The following is a 12,581-nucleotide window of genomic DNA, read 5'->3' as shown; positions in this document are numbered from 1 at the left end:
CTCTGGATCGTTGTGTGGTTCGCTGTCGTTGTCATTTGGGGTTTTTTGGGACTATTCCTTAGAACTTTTGGAGAGCCTTTCGGGGCAATTCTGGATGGTTTCGGGATCCGTTCGCGATAGCGTCGGGGTCATTTCGTGGCTTTTTCTGGATAATTTCGGGATCATTTGGGGATCCTATCAGGTTATCAGCTCATTTAGTTCTTTTTTTTACTCAATTACAAAAATAAAATGCATTAGACAGAAAAAAAATGTTTAAACAGATAAGCAGCTAACGTGAATAGCCCATATATTTCATTTTCTCCTTGCGGAGGGGGCCGCGGGTAAAGGCTAGTAATATTATAAATGCGAAAGTTCAGATGATTGGATTTTTGGAAGTTTGTATGTCCAAACGTTTGTCTCTGTGACGCAAGAACGGCTGGACGGATTTGGATGAAATTTGGCACACATATAGCCAATAGTCTAGAAGGATCTACTAGCTATATGTTTTTGAAAAGGGGAGAAGTCTTCGAACAATTACTTTTTAATAATTTTTACACATTATAACTTTACGTATACTGTCATTCAGCAATATTACAAGCTCAATGGGTCAAATAAGTCGAGGGCTTACAAAGTGAGCAGTGACACCCTCCGTCCCCCCTGATGCACAATCAATAAATTGTTATTACTCAACGTAGATTTTCCCTTACACTACTCAACAAATTGTGATCAACTTTAGTCTCCAAGAATAAAATAGGCCTTTACTAAAGTGAAATTTTCTCCTGATTCCGAATATGACTTCCATTTTCCTGTGGCAGATCTAGTTTCCGAGATATCGGCGAAAATATTAAAATTCCCATTTTTGCAGAACACTACTTCATATAGGTACGGCAAAAATTTGTATTTTTCATTTTTTCGTTTTAAACTGTTGAAATATGCGTTATACTAATTCCCATAAAAATTGCTTGCCTTCATCTGCCTAAAGTATCTTCAGTATTTTGGCCAAAATGCCAAAAAGCGTTCAAAAAATGTTGCAAAAAAAAAACGAAATTTTTTACAAAATTTCAGATTTAACCACTTTAAAATCGGAAAAATTCTATGGACGAAAAAAGTTAGTTGTAGGTAATTTAATAACGAAAATTTTAAGCATACCAGTACAACAATCAGACGTGCCGTTGAGACTATAGCCCAGTTAACTTGCAAGCGTCTATCCTACAATTTTTTATAGAGCAAAGTTTTATTCAAACTACGTTTTTATTTTTTTATAAAGTTTTATTATAGTCATATGTTTGCACGTTAAACTGTATTCAATTGAGTAATATGAGTATAAATCAGCAATTCAGTAAAAAACAACACCGACAACCACATTAAATATGTATGTATATCTACATCTAAAAAAAGTCAAGTTGAGCGGTTTTACCGTGGTGGTCAATAGTGAGGGACGTGGGTACTTTTAACTACCCGTTTATAATTGTCTGGGTTTGTCACCCGTATTATTGCCCAAAAATAATCTCCCATCATTTCTTCATTCCAAAACCCTTGGTAAAGCTTTTCAAAAATCATGAGGTCTTGGTGAAACCTTTCACCCTGTCCATCACTTTCAGCACCTAGGTTTGCGGGAAAATTATCCAAATGTGAATGCAAAAAATGAATTTTGAGGGGCATGTTGCATTTCATAGCACTGTAGTTTTTCAACAAGACTTTGAGCTTCTCTCTATAGTTGGGATCTTTGTTGTTGCCAAGAAATCCACTAACGACTTGCTTACAGCTGTCCCAAGCCGCTGCTTCTACTGATGATAAATGATTCACAAAATTTTGGTCTTTCAGCAACTTTCTAATTTGCGGACCAACAAATATACCTTCTTTTAATTTGGCTTGAGTTATTTTCGGGAAAAATTTCGTTAGGTACTTGAAGGATGGCGCGTCCTTATACAGCCTTCACATAATTTTTCATTAATCCTAATTTGACGTGAAGTGCTGGCAAAATACCTCGTTCGGGATTTACTAAAGGCGGGTTTGCGATATTGAAGGCACCTGGTTCGTACTTAGCTCTTGGTGGCCAGTTTTCCTGAATATAATGGGTTTCTCTAGCACGGCTGTCCCAAAGACAGAGAAAACAGCAATATTTAGTGAAACCTCCTTTAAGTCCGAGAATTATAGCTACAACCTTCATATACTATTTATTTTAAATTATAAAACCGAAACTGCTTACCTTTAAGTCCGCACAAATTTTCCAATTAAATTGTTTATATTGAATGAGCTCAAGTAAATTGGATATGCTTATATAAGTTTCGTTAGTATTTTTAGAATATGCCACTGGTACTGACGGTAACGAATTTCTTTTATGGAGTAATGCTGCTTTTAAACTATACTTTGAACTGTCTATAAACAAGCGCCAATCATCCACTTTATTTTCTAATTTTAGTGCTTCAAATAAACCTTGAACACCATTGCAGTAGCAAATATTTTAACTTTTAGTAAAAAAAGAAGAGAAAGTCTTGTGTCTATTTCGAAATTTGGAAGTACTTGTCGAAGGGCCCAGGCTGCCCCATTGCTGCAAACGAGATCCTAGAACTTCGCTATCAAATTTCGATAATTTCAAATCTCTGGCCAAGTCATTAAGTTCGGCTGTGAGACTCGATGTGGGACCTCTCCTTCTTGTTCATTGTCTGAATTATCTGCTTCGGAGTCACTTTCGTTTAAGGCTTCAAAACTTATAGGCGGCCTAGGTATGGGTAAGGTATGGTCATGTAGTTTTGGTTTGTTAGCTGATGCCACATTTGGATAACTTATTAATTTCCACTTTTTTCTCGTTTTACCTTCAAGGTCTATCACGCAAAAATAGCACTGGTCGTGGTTAAAGGGTTCAGTCCACATCATTGGAACACCAAACTTCATGTTATTACCTTTACCCGATACCCATCTCATTAAAGTTAATTTACAGGAGGCGCAAATAAAATGAAGTGTCCAAGATTTATCGAGATTTTTTACATGGAAACCGAAATAATGAAAGTATGCATCTTTGACAGAATTAGTTATTTTCCGAGCTGAGTTTCCGAAAATATAATGTCCGCAAATAAAGCAAAAATCATCCGGATTATTTTTACATTTAAATTCTCTTTAGCAACACGCCATTTCGTAAACACATCTACCGATATAGTATGTATAAATTTGCACTACAATTTGCAAAAAAAATTTACAACAAACAGTGGTCACAATTAAATACTTGATGTCTTTTTAAATTTATTATACACTAAGGTAGAGTGACCAAATGAAATATCTCGCCAATTTTATCAAAGTAATACTAAAATTTTAGGAAAGACGCTTGCAAGTTAACGGGGCTATAGTCTCAACGGCACGTCCGATTGTTGTACTGGTATGCTTAAAATTTTCGTAGTTAAATTACCTACAACATAGGAGGCTAACATTTTTTCGTCCATAGAATTTTTCCGATTTTAAAGCGGTTAAATCTGAAATTTTGTAAAAAATTTCTTTTTTTTCTCAAAGTTTTTTGGCATAGTGGCCAATCTACTGAAGATACTGAAAGAAGGTGAAGGCAAGAAATGTTTATGGGAATTAGTATAATGTATAATCCAACAGTTTAAAACGAAAAAATGAAAAAAATGAAAACTACAAATTTTTGCCTTACCTATATGAAGTAGTGTTCTGCAAAAATGGGAATTTTAATATTTTCGCCGATATCTCGGAAACTAGATCTGCCAGAGGAAAATGGAAGTCATATTCGGAATCAGGAAAAAATTTTACTTTAGGAAAGGCCTATTTTATTTTTGGAGATTTTTTTTGTCGAGTAGTGTAATTTTTGGTATCTGGCTCATACAGATCGAGATCTAAACAATTTTGGAAACACGATCAGTGGTGACCTCATCAAGGTTCACACATCAATACCAAACTTTTAATAAAATACGAACGGTGTGCTTGGAAAAACTTTTCTTAGAACAAGCCCATCGGTCTCGAGTTAAGATAAAACGTATTTAACAGACTTTTGTCAAAGAATTTTCTTAATTTTGAATTTGTTTCGATCATTTTAGAACGATTTTTTCTCTGAGTGCACTGGTTTTTACCGTATACTGTTTACTTGCTACCTCATCTGAGCATATGTGGCGAAAACGGACCGTGCGTTCAACTGTCCGGAATAGACACATAAACTCCAATTTCCATTTTTCTTCTTTACCAATATTATCTGTGCGCTGTGGGGACTCCGAGATGGTTCTATACTTATCTTCTCCAATAGCTAGCCGACCTCTTTATTGATCGCGTCTTGTATGACAAGGGTATGTGGAGGTTTGTGGAAATGACGTTTGTGGTAGAATTGGATGTCCTACTGATTTTCCTGAATGAATGCAGCTCTTCGTCTAGAAAAATGTCTATTTATATGGTATCATCAGCTATTATATCTGCTTCACTTGTAATTTCCTCATGGTTGATGTTTGGTTTGGTATGATTCAATATTGACGTGCACGCGCTCACTCTCGCGCTACCGCCTTTAACTTTAGTGTCAAAGAGTGGCCTCCGCAGCTTAAATTCGTGCTAGCCTCCACCAGTACATCGGTTCCGATGATAATGTTATTGACTATCCCAGGTAGGACCTGGTACCTCACTTCTATGTGTTTTATTACCAATTCTAACCTCTTCGCTTTCATTACCGTTGTTGTTCTACTATCGCAATTACGACATGTTTTTGCACCTATTATTTGCCCATGACTTGCTCATGAGCTTCTGGTTGCTCCTGTAAGTCGGTTTAAAGCACATGTAAAAGAAGGGTCAGTTGACTATTTGACTTTAATCTACTTCCGGACAGATATACCCTCAGGGTGCAAATCATCCAATAGCCAGTTCTTAGAAGGTATAACGGCGTAGATGGAATGCCGTAAAGCTCTCAGACACATAGTCGGGCGCTATGGAGTTTGGCTAAGCCGTCACACCCTCGACAAAGTGCTTACCCTAGTTAAATCTACTAGTAACAGCAGATGAAAAATCATGTTTCGACCAATTGAAGTCAAAAACAATGAAAGTTTCCATACATTGTATATGGTGTCTACAAATGTAGACTACCGTCTGTGAGATGGTGTTTTAGTAGGGCCTGGGGGCCAGCAAATTATTTTATGCACTTAATCGAAATAGAATAGATAATTAGGAAGTTACTAAAAACCTTGGGCCTGGCTTTTCGAGCTTTTTATTGGACTTTTTTTTCCAAATTTTCTACAAATGTAGACTACCGAGCACATATGTAAAGCTTAAGTATTAAATTATCACAGAAATATGTTTTATTTTAAAATGATATTTGATACATAAAAACGGGTGATTGCATACCTGCTTTGCAAATTTTTTGTTGAATTTTATCATATCATGACATATCTTTACAAGATAGTTATACCAAAACAAGTAAGGAAGCCTAAGTTCGGATGTAACCGAACATTACATACTCAGTTGAGAGCTGTGGAGACAAAGTAAGGGAAATCGCCATGTTGTAAAAGGAACCTAGGGTAACCCTGAAATGTGTTTGTATGACATGTGTATCAAATGGAAGGTATTAAAGAGTATTTTAAGAGGAAGTGGGCCATAGATCTATAGATGGACGCCATTTAGGGATATCGCCATAAAGGTGGACCAGGCCTGACTCGAGAATTTGTTTGTACAATATGGGTATCAAATGAAATGTGTTAATGATAATTTTAAAAGGGAGTGGGCCTTTGTTCTATGGGTGGACGCCTTTTCGGGATATCGCCATAAACGTGGACCAGGGGTGACTCTAGAATGTGTTTGTACAATATGGGTATTAAATGAAAGGTGCTAATGAGTATTTTAAAAGTGTGTGGGCCTTAGTTCTATAGGTGGACGCCTTTTCGAGATATCGCCATAAAGGTGGACCCGGGGTGATACTAGAATTTGTTTGTACGATATGGGTATAAAATGAAAGGTGTTAATGAGAATTTTAAAAGGGCGTGGGTTTTAGTTCTATAGGTGGACGCCTTTTCGAGATATTCCCATAAAGGTAGACCAGGGGTGACTCTAGAATTTGTTTGTACGATATGGGTATCAAATGAAAGGTGTTAATGAGTATTTTAAAAGGGAGTGGGCCTTAGTTCTATAGGTGGATGCCCTTTCGAGATATCGCCGGTGGGCCAGGGCTGACTCTAGAATTTTTGTGTACGATATGGGTATCAAATGATAGGTGTTAATGAGTATTTTAAAAGGGTGTGGGCCTTAGTTCTATAGGTGGATGCCTTTTCGAGATATCGCCATAAAGGTGGACCAGGGGTGACTCTAGAATTTGTTTGTACGATATGGGTATCAAATGAAAGGTGTTAATGAGTATTTTAAAAGAGCGTGGGCCTTAGTTCTATAGGTGGACGCCTTTTCGAGATATCGACATAAAGGTGGACCAGGGGTGACTCTAGAATTTGTTTATACGATATGGGTATCAAATGAAAGGTGTTAATGAGTATTTTAAAAGGGAGTGGGCCTTAGTACTATAGGTGGATGCCTTTTCGAGATATTTCCATAAAGGTGGGCCAGGGGTGACTCTAGAATTTTTTTTTACGATATGGGTATCAAATGAAAGGTGTTAATAAGTATTTTAAAAAGGCGTGGGCCTTAGTTCTATAGGTGGACGCCTTTTCGAGATATCGACATGAAGGTGGACCAGGGGTGACTCTAGAATTGGTTTGTACGATATGGGTATCAAATGAAAGGTGTTAATGAGTATTTTAAAAAGGAGTGGGCCTTAGTTCTATATGTGGACGCCTTTTCGAGATATCGCCATAAACGTGGACCAGGGGTGACCCTAGAATGTGTTTGTACGATATGGGTATGAAATTAAAGGTATTAATGAGGGTTTTAAAAGGGAGTGGCCCTTAGTTGTATATGTGAAGGCGTTTTCGAGATATCTACCAAAATGTGGACCAGGGTGATCCAGAACATCATCTGTCGGGTACCGCTAATTTATTTATATATGTAATACCACGTACAGCATTCCTTCCAAGATTCCAAGGGCTTTTGATTTCGCCCTGCAAAACTTTTTCATTTTCTTCTACTTAATATGGTAGGTGTCACACCCATTTTACCAAGTTTTTTTCTAAAGTTATATTTTGCGTCAATAGACCAATACAATTACCATGTTTCATCCCTTTTTTCGTATTTGGTATATAATTATGGCATTTTTTTCATTTTTCGTAATTTTCGATATAGAAAAAGTGGGCGTGGTCATAGTCGGATTTCCGCCATTTTTTACACCAATACAAAGTGAGTCCAGATAAGTACGTGAACTGAGTTTAGTAAAGATATATCGATGTTTGCTCAAGTTATCGTGTTAACGGCCGAGCGGAAGGACAGGCGGTCCACTGTGTATAAAAACTGGGCGTGGCTTCAACCGATTTCACCCTTTTTCACAGAAAACAGTTATCGTCCTAGGAGCTAAGCCTCTACCAAATTTCATAAGGATTGGTTAATTTTTGTTCGACTTATGGCATTAAAAGCATCCTAGACAAATTAAATGAAAAAGGGCGGAGCCACGCCCATTTTGAAATTTTCTTTTATTTTTGTTTTTTGTTGCACCATGTCATTACTGGAGTTGAATGTTGGCATAATTTACTTATATGCTGTAAAGATATTAACTTTTCTTTTAAAATTTGAATTTAAAAAAAAATTTTTTTTAAAAAGTGGGCGTGTTCGTTCTCCGATTTTGCTAATTTTTATTAAGCAGACATAAAGTAATAAGAGTAACGTTCCTGCCAAATTTCATCATGATATCTTTAACGACTGCCAAATTACAGCTTGCAAAACTTCTAAATTACCTTCATTTAAAAGTGGGCGGTACCACGCCCATTGTCCAAAGTTTTACTAGTTTTCTATTCTGCGTCATAAGCTCAACTCACCTACCAAGTTTCATCGCTTAATACGTATTTGTTAATGAATTATCGCACTTTTACGATTTTTCGAAATTTTCGATATCGAAAAAGTGGGCGTGGTTATTGTCCGATATCATACATTTTAAATAGCGATCTGAGATGAGTGCCCAGGAGCCTACATACCAAATTTCATCAAGATACCTCAAAATTTACTCAAGTTATCGTGTTAACGGACAGACGGACGGACGGCCGGACGGACGGACATGGTTCAATCGAATTTGATGATTTTGATATATGGAAGTCTATATCTATCTCGATTCCTTTATACCTGTACAAGCAACCGTTATGCAATAAAAGTTAATATACTCTGTGAGCTCTGCTCAACTGAGTATAAAAAGAGGGACCCATTTTAATAGTTATTTACGTTTTTCCGGGATAAAAAAACTGTCGTAGATGAACGCTTATGGGATTCCGTGAATACCCATAGCATTTTAATAACATCAATCATTCATCCTTTAAAAAAAAACTCCACAAATAAAAGTAAAATCCGGAAATTTTTTTATAAGTTCGCAAACCCGGACTTTTATTTTTTAAGTACAAAAGTCCAGCTCTATAACTATTGAACGATTCATCCAAAAAACAATTTTTTTCCCAATGAATTCTAATAAATGTATAGATTTAAAACCTATATGGTCATTTGAAAGTTTTTGTTACTAATACCAGAAATTAGTCAGAGAAAAATTAAAACCCACACTCATATTACTGTACTTATACTTTTCCATAGTAAACTTGCACCTACTTTTCGCCATAAAGTTTGATCCAATTGATATATTTCCTTGGTACGCTGCTTTCTGCTGAAGCGAGAACGATTCTGTGTGCAAAAAAAAATCGTTTCATTTGGCTCCATAAATATAAGGCCGGACTTTTATTCTGTCGTTAAAAAATAAAAGTCCGGATTTAAGTTTTATTTTCGGACATATGATATAAAAGTGCGGGTTTAACAATTTCTTTGGAACAAAACAAAAGGCCAGAAATATAATATAAAAAGAATAACAGTTTGGGTCCCTGCAAGAATACATGCAGGGATGATTATTAGACGGATAGGCTGGCGGATGGACCGATGATTTGATAAGCAATGCCAATTTTTTTCGGTTGATTTAATTCGGCTATCGAAAAAAATCGTCAGATGCTACCAGCTATCAAGTCGAAAGAAGCTACCGATAATTTCAATTTTTGGAAAGAGAATTTATTACGGAAAGCGGTCAATAATGCAATCCCTTTCAGCAAAAACTGTAGTACAAAACTAACTTTTGTAATATATTAGTAGTGATACCAATTTTTTAAATGTTAACAAGTTGTATTGCTTTGATCATTCGTTCAGAATTGGTTTGAAGAACGCCGAACTTCAGAATTTTATTCAAAAATACACTACCTCAAAAACTTCCTACCTGAACAGAAATTCAATACATTTTGACATAAGATACGGCGTTTATGAAAAACATTCTGAGAAAAAGCATTCGATAACTTAATTTCTTGAGACAAATCCTTAAAAGTGGGATTTTTGAAAAACATTTTGAGATAGGGCGATTTTAGACCGGCCGCCGACAAAGGATATCTCACGCACAAGTCACAATGAACTCACAAAAAAAAAGGAAGGAAGGCTAAGTTCGGGTGTAACCGAACATTCCATACTCAGCTGAGAGCTTTAGAGACAAAATAAGGGAAAATCACCATTTAGCAAAATGAACCTAGGGTAACCCTGGTATGTCTTTGTATGACATGGGTTTCAAATGGAAGGTATTAAAGAATATTTTAAATGGGAGTGGGCCATAGTTCTATAGGTGGACGTCATTTCGGGATATCGCCATAAAGGTGGACCAGGGGTGACTCTAGAATGTGTTTGTGCGATATGGGTATCAAATGAAAGGTGTTAATGAGTATTTTAAATGGGAGTATGCCTTAGTTCTATAACTGGACGCCTTTTCGAGATATCGCCATAAAGGTGGACCAGGGGTGACTAGAATGCGTTTTTTCCGATATGGGTATCAAATGAAAGGTGTTAATGATTATTTAAAACGTAGTGGGCCTTAGTTCTAAGGGTGGACCAGGGGTGACTCTAGAATGTGTTTGTACGATGTGGGTATCAAAATAAAGGTATTAATGAGGGTTTTAAAAGGGAGTGGCCCTTAGTTGTATATGCGAAGGCGTTTTCGAGATATCGATCAAAATGTGGACCAGGGTGACCCAGAACTTCATCTGTCGCGTACCGCTAATTTATTTATATATTTAATACCACGAACAGTATTCCTGCCAAGATTCCAAGGGCTATTGATTTCGCCCTGCAGAACTTTTTCATTTTCTTCTACTTAATATGGTAGGTGTCACACCCATTTTACAAAGTTTTTTCTAAAGTTATATTTTGTGTCAATAAACCAATCCAATTACCATGTTTCATCTCTTTTCATATTTTGTATAAAATTATGGCATTTTTTCATTTTTCGTAATTTTCGTAATTTTCGATATCGAAAAAGTGGGCGTATCATTGTCGGATTTCGGCCATTTTTTATACCAAGATAAAGTGAGTTCAGATAAGTGCGTGAACTAAGTTTAGTAAAGATATATCGATTTTTGCTCAAGTTATCGTGTTAACGGGCGAGCGGAAGGACAGAAGGTCGACTGTGTATAAAGCTGGGCGTGGCTTCAACCGATTTTGCCCATTTTCACAGAAAACGGTTATCGTCATAGAGTCTATGCGCTTACCAAATTCCACAAGGATTGGTAAATTTTTGTTCACCTTATGGCATTAAAAGTATTCTAGACGAATTAAATGAAAAAGGGCGGAGCCACACCCATTTTGAAATTTTCTTTTATTTTTGTATTTTGCTGCACCATATCATTACTGGAGTTGAATGTTGACATAATTTACTTATATACTGAGTTTAAAATTTTTTTTTTTAAAGTGGGCGTGTTCGTCATCCGATTTTGCTAATTTTTATTTAGCACACATATAGTAATAGGAGTAACGTTCCTGCCAAATTCCATCACGATATCTTCAACGACTGCCAAATTATAGCTTGCAAAACTTTTAAATTACGTTCTTTTAAAAGTGGGCGGTGCCACGCCCATTGTCCAAAATTTTACTAGTTTTCTATTTTGCTTCATAAGATTAACGCACCTACTAAGATTCATCGCTTTATCCGCCTTTGGTAATCAATTATCGCACTTTTTCGGTTCGATATCGAAAAAGTGGGCGTGGTTGTGGTCCGATTTCGTTCGTTTTATAAAGCGATCTGAGATGAACGCCCACATACCAAATTTCATCAAGATACCTCAAAATTTACTCAAGTTATCGTGTTTACGAACGGACGGACGGACGGACATAACTAAATGAATTTCTTTTAACGCCCAGATCATTTTGATATATAGAAGTCTATATCTATCTCGATTAGTTTATGCCATTACGTATTACCGCTATGCGAACAAAGTTAATCTACTCTGTGAGCTCTGCTCAGCTGAGTATAAAAAAAAACTGACTTATTGTCTTAGAACTTTATATTTCACCTTGACAGAAGAGTTAACTTATGTGCTGTCTTGCTACACACCAGTTGTCTACCTACACTCAGAGAGAAAATCGTTCTAAAACGAACGAAACAAGTTCAAAATAAGAACATTCGTTTACAAAAGTCTTTTAAGTATGTTTTTTCTTAACTCGTGACTGATGGGCTTGTTTTAAGGACAGTTTTTCCATGAACACCGTTCGTATTTTATGACCAGTTTGGTATTGATGTGTGAATCTTCTGTGCTCATTTCAAGCACTACTTGGGCTTGATTTAAGATTTTTCGTTCTCACGCTTCGAGAACGGTTTGTGGTCGATTTAACAGCATATGCATTTTTTCATATATTTCTGTTATTGAGAAATTCTTCTTATTTGATGATACAATCTGAATATATATTTAAAAGATTTTATAACAAGTTTGAGAATTACCTGTGCATATGTGAATGGAACTGAACGAAAAATAAGAGTTAAAAAAATAGAAGATAAAAAATTGTTTTAAAAAAGTTCAGAGTTTGACGGTGATCGAACTCGGGCCACACGATTGCAACCGGAACATCATAGCCGCCGGGCCACTACAACTGCTTGATAGCTTTTGCCAAATGTTGTATTTAACACTGTAGTGCACACGAATTGTCTCGTTTCTTTTTTCATGAACTTAATTTAAGAACATCGTTCTCATTAATAGAACATTTGCTCATATTTTAAGACCAGCCGTTCGCTTTTCAAGAAAATGGTGTCAAGAACAATGTTGTTGTTTTAAGAACATGTCGTTCGTGTTTCAAGAACAAAAAAGTAAGAACATGAAAAGCCTGAATTGAGTCCGGTGGTGCTGGATTTTAGAACGGCGTTTTTCTCTGAGTGTATTTGTTCTGAAGCTTAGAAAAGCTCCTTTCCGTTCCGGGTTTGATACTACGTCACGAAGTCCAAATGTCCCAAATAAGAATATAAATAAAATTCCTAATATAAAAACGATTCCATAGATACTTAAATAAAGACGAATGTACCGTATATATGGATGAATAAGTTAACACACTCAATGACTAGAATCGAAAAAAGTTGTTGTTGTTGTTTGTTGTAGCAACAAGGACACTCCCCGAAGGCCTTGCGGAGTGTTATCGAGTTGATGGATGCGGATCGGGTACGTTCGGTTACCAAGCCCGACCATCCCGGGAACGATTTG

At 36.4% G+C, this 12,581-nt stretch overlaps 1 protein-coding gene across 11 annotated transcripts in view; it reads right to left on the bottom strand.

Annotated features, from left to right (window-relative positions):
• Positions 1 to 12,581, bottom strand: part of Obsc (Obscurin) — a 2,548,720-nt gene that overhangs the window by 1,126,220 nt on the left and 1,409,919 nt on the right. The gene's annotated exons all lie outside the window — the stretch shown is intronic.

This window comes from Eurosta solidaginis, chromosome 3, assembly GCF_040869045.1.
Source record: "Eurosta solidaginis isolate ZX-2024a chromosome 3, ASM4086904v1, whole genome shotgun sequence".
NCBI lineage: Eukaryota > Metazoa > Arthropoda > Insecta > Diptera > Tephritidae > Eurosta > Eurosta solidaginis.
Note: the sequence above shows the minus strand (reverse complement) of the source record. Positions and strands in the feature narration are given on the sequence as shown.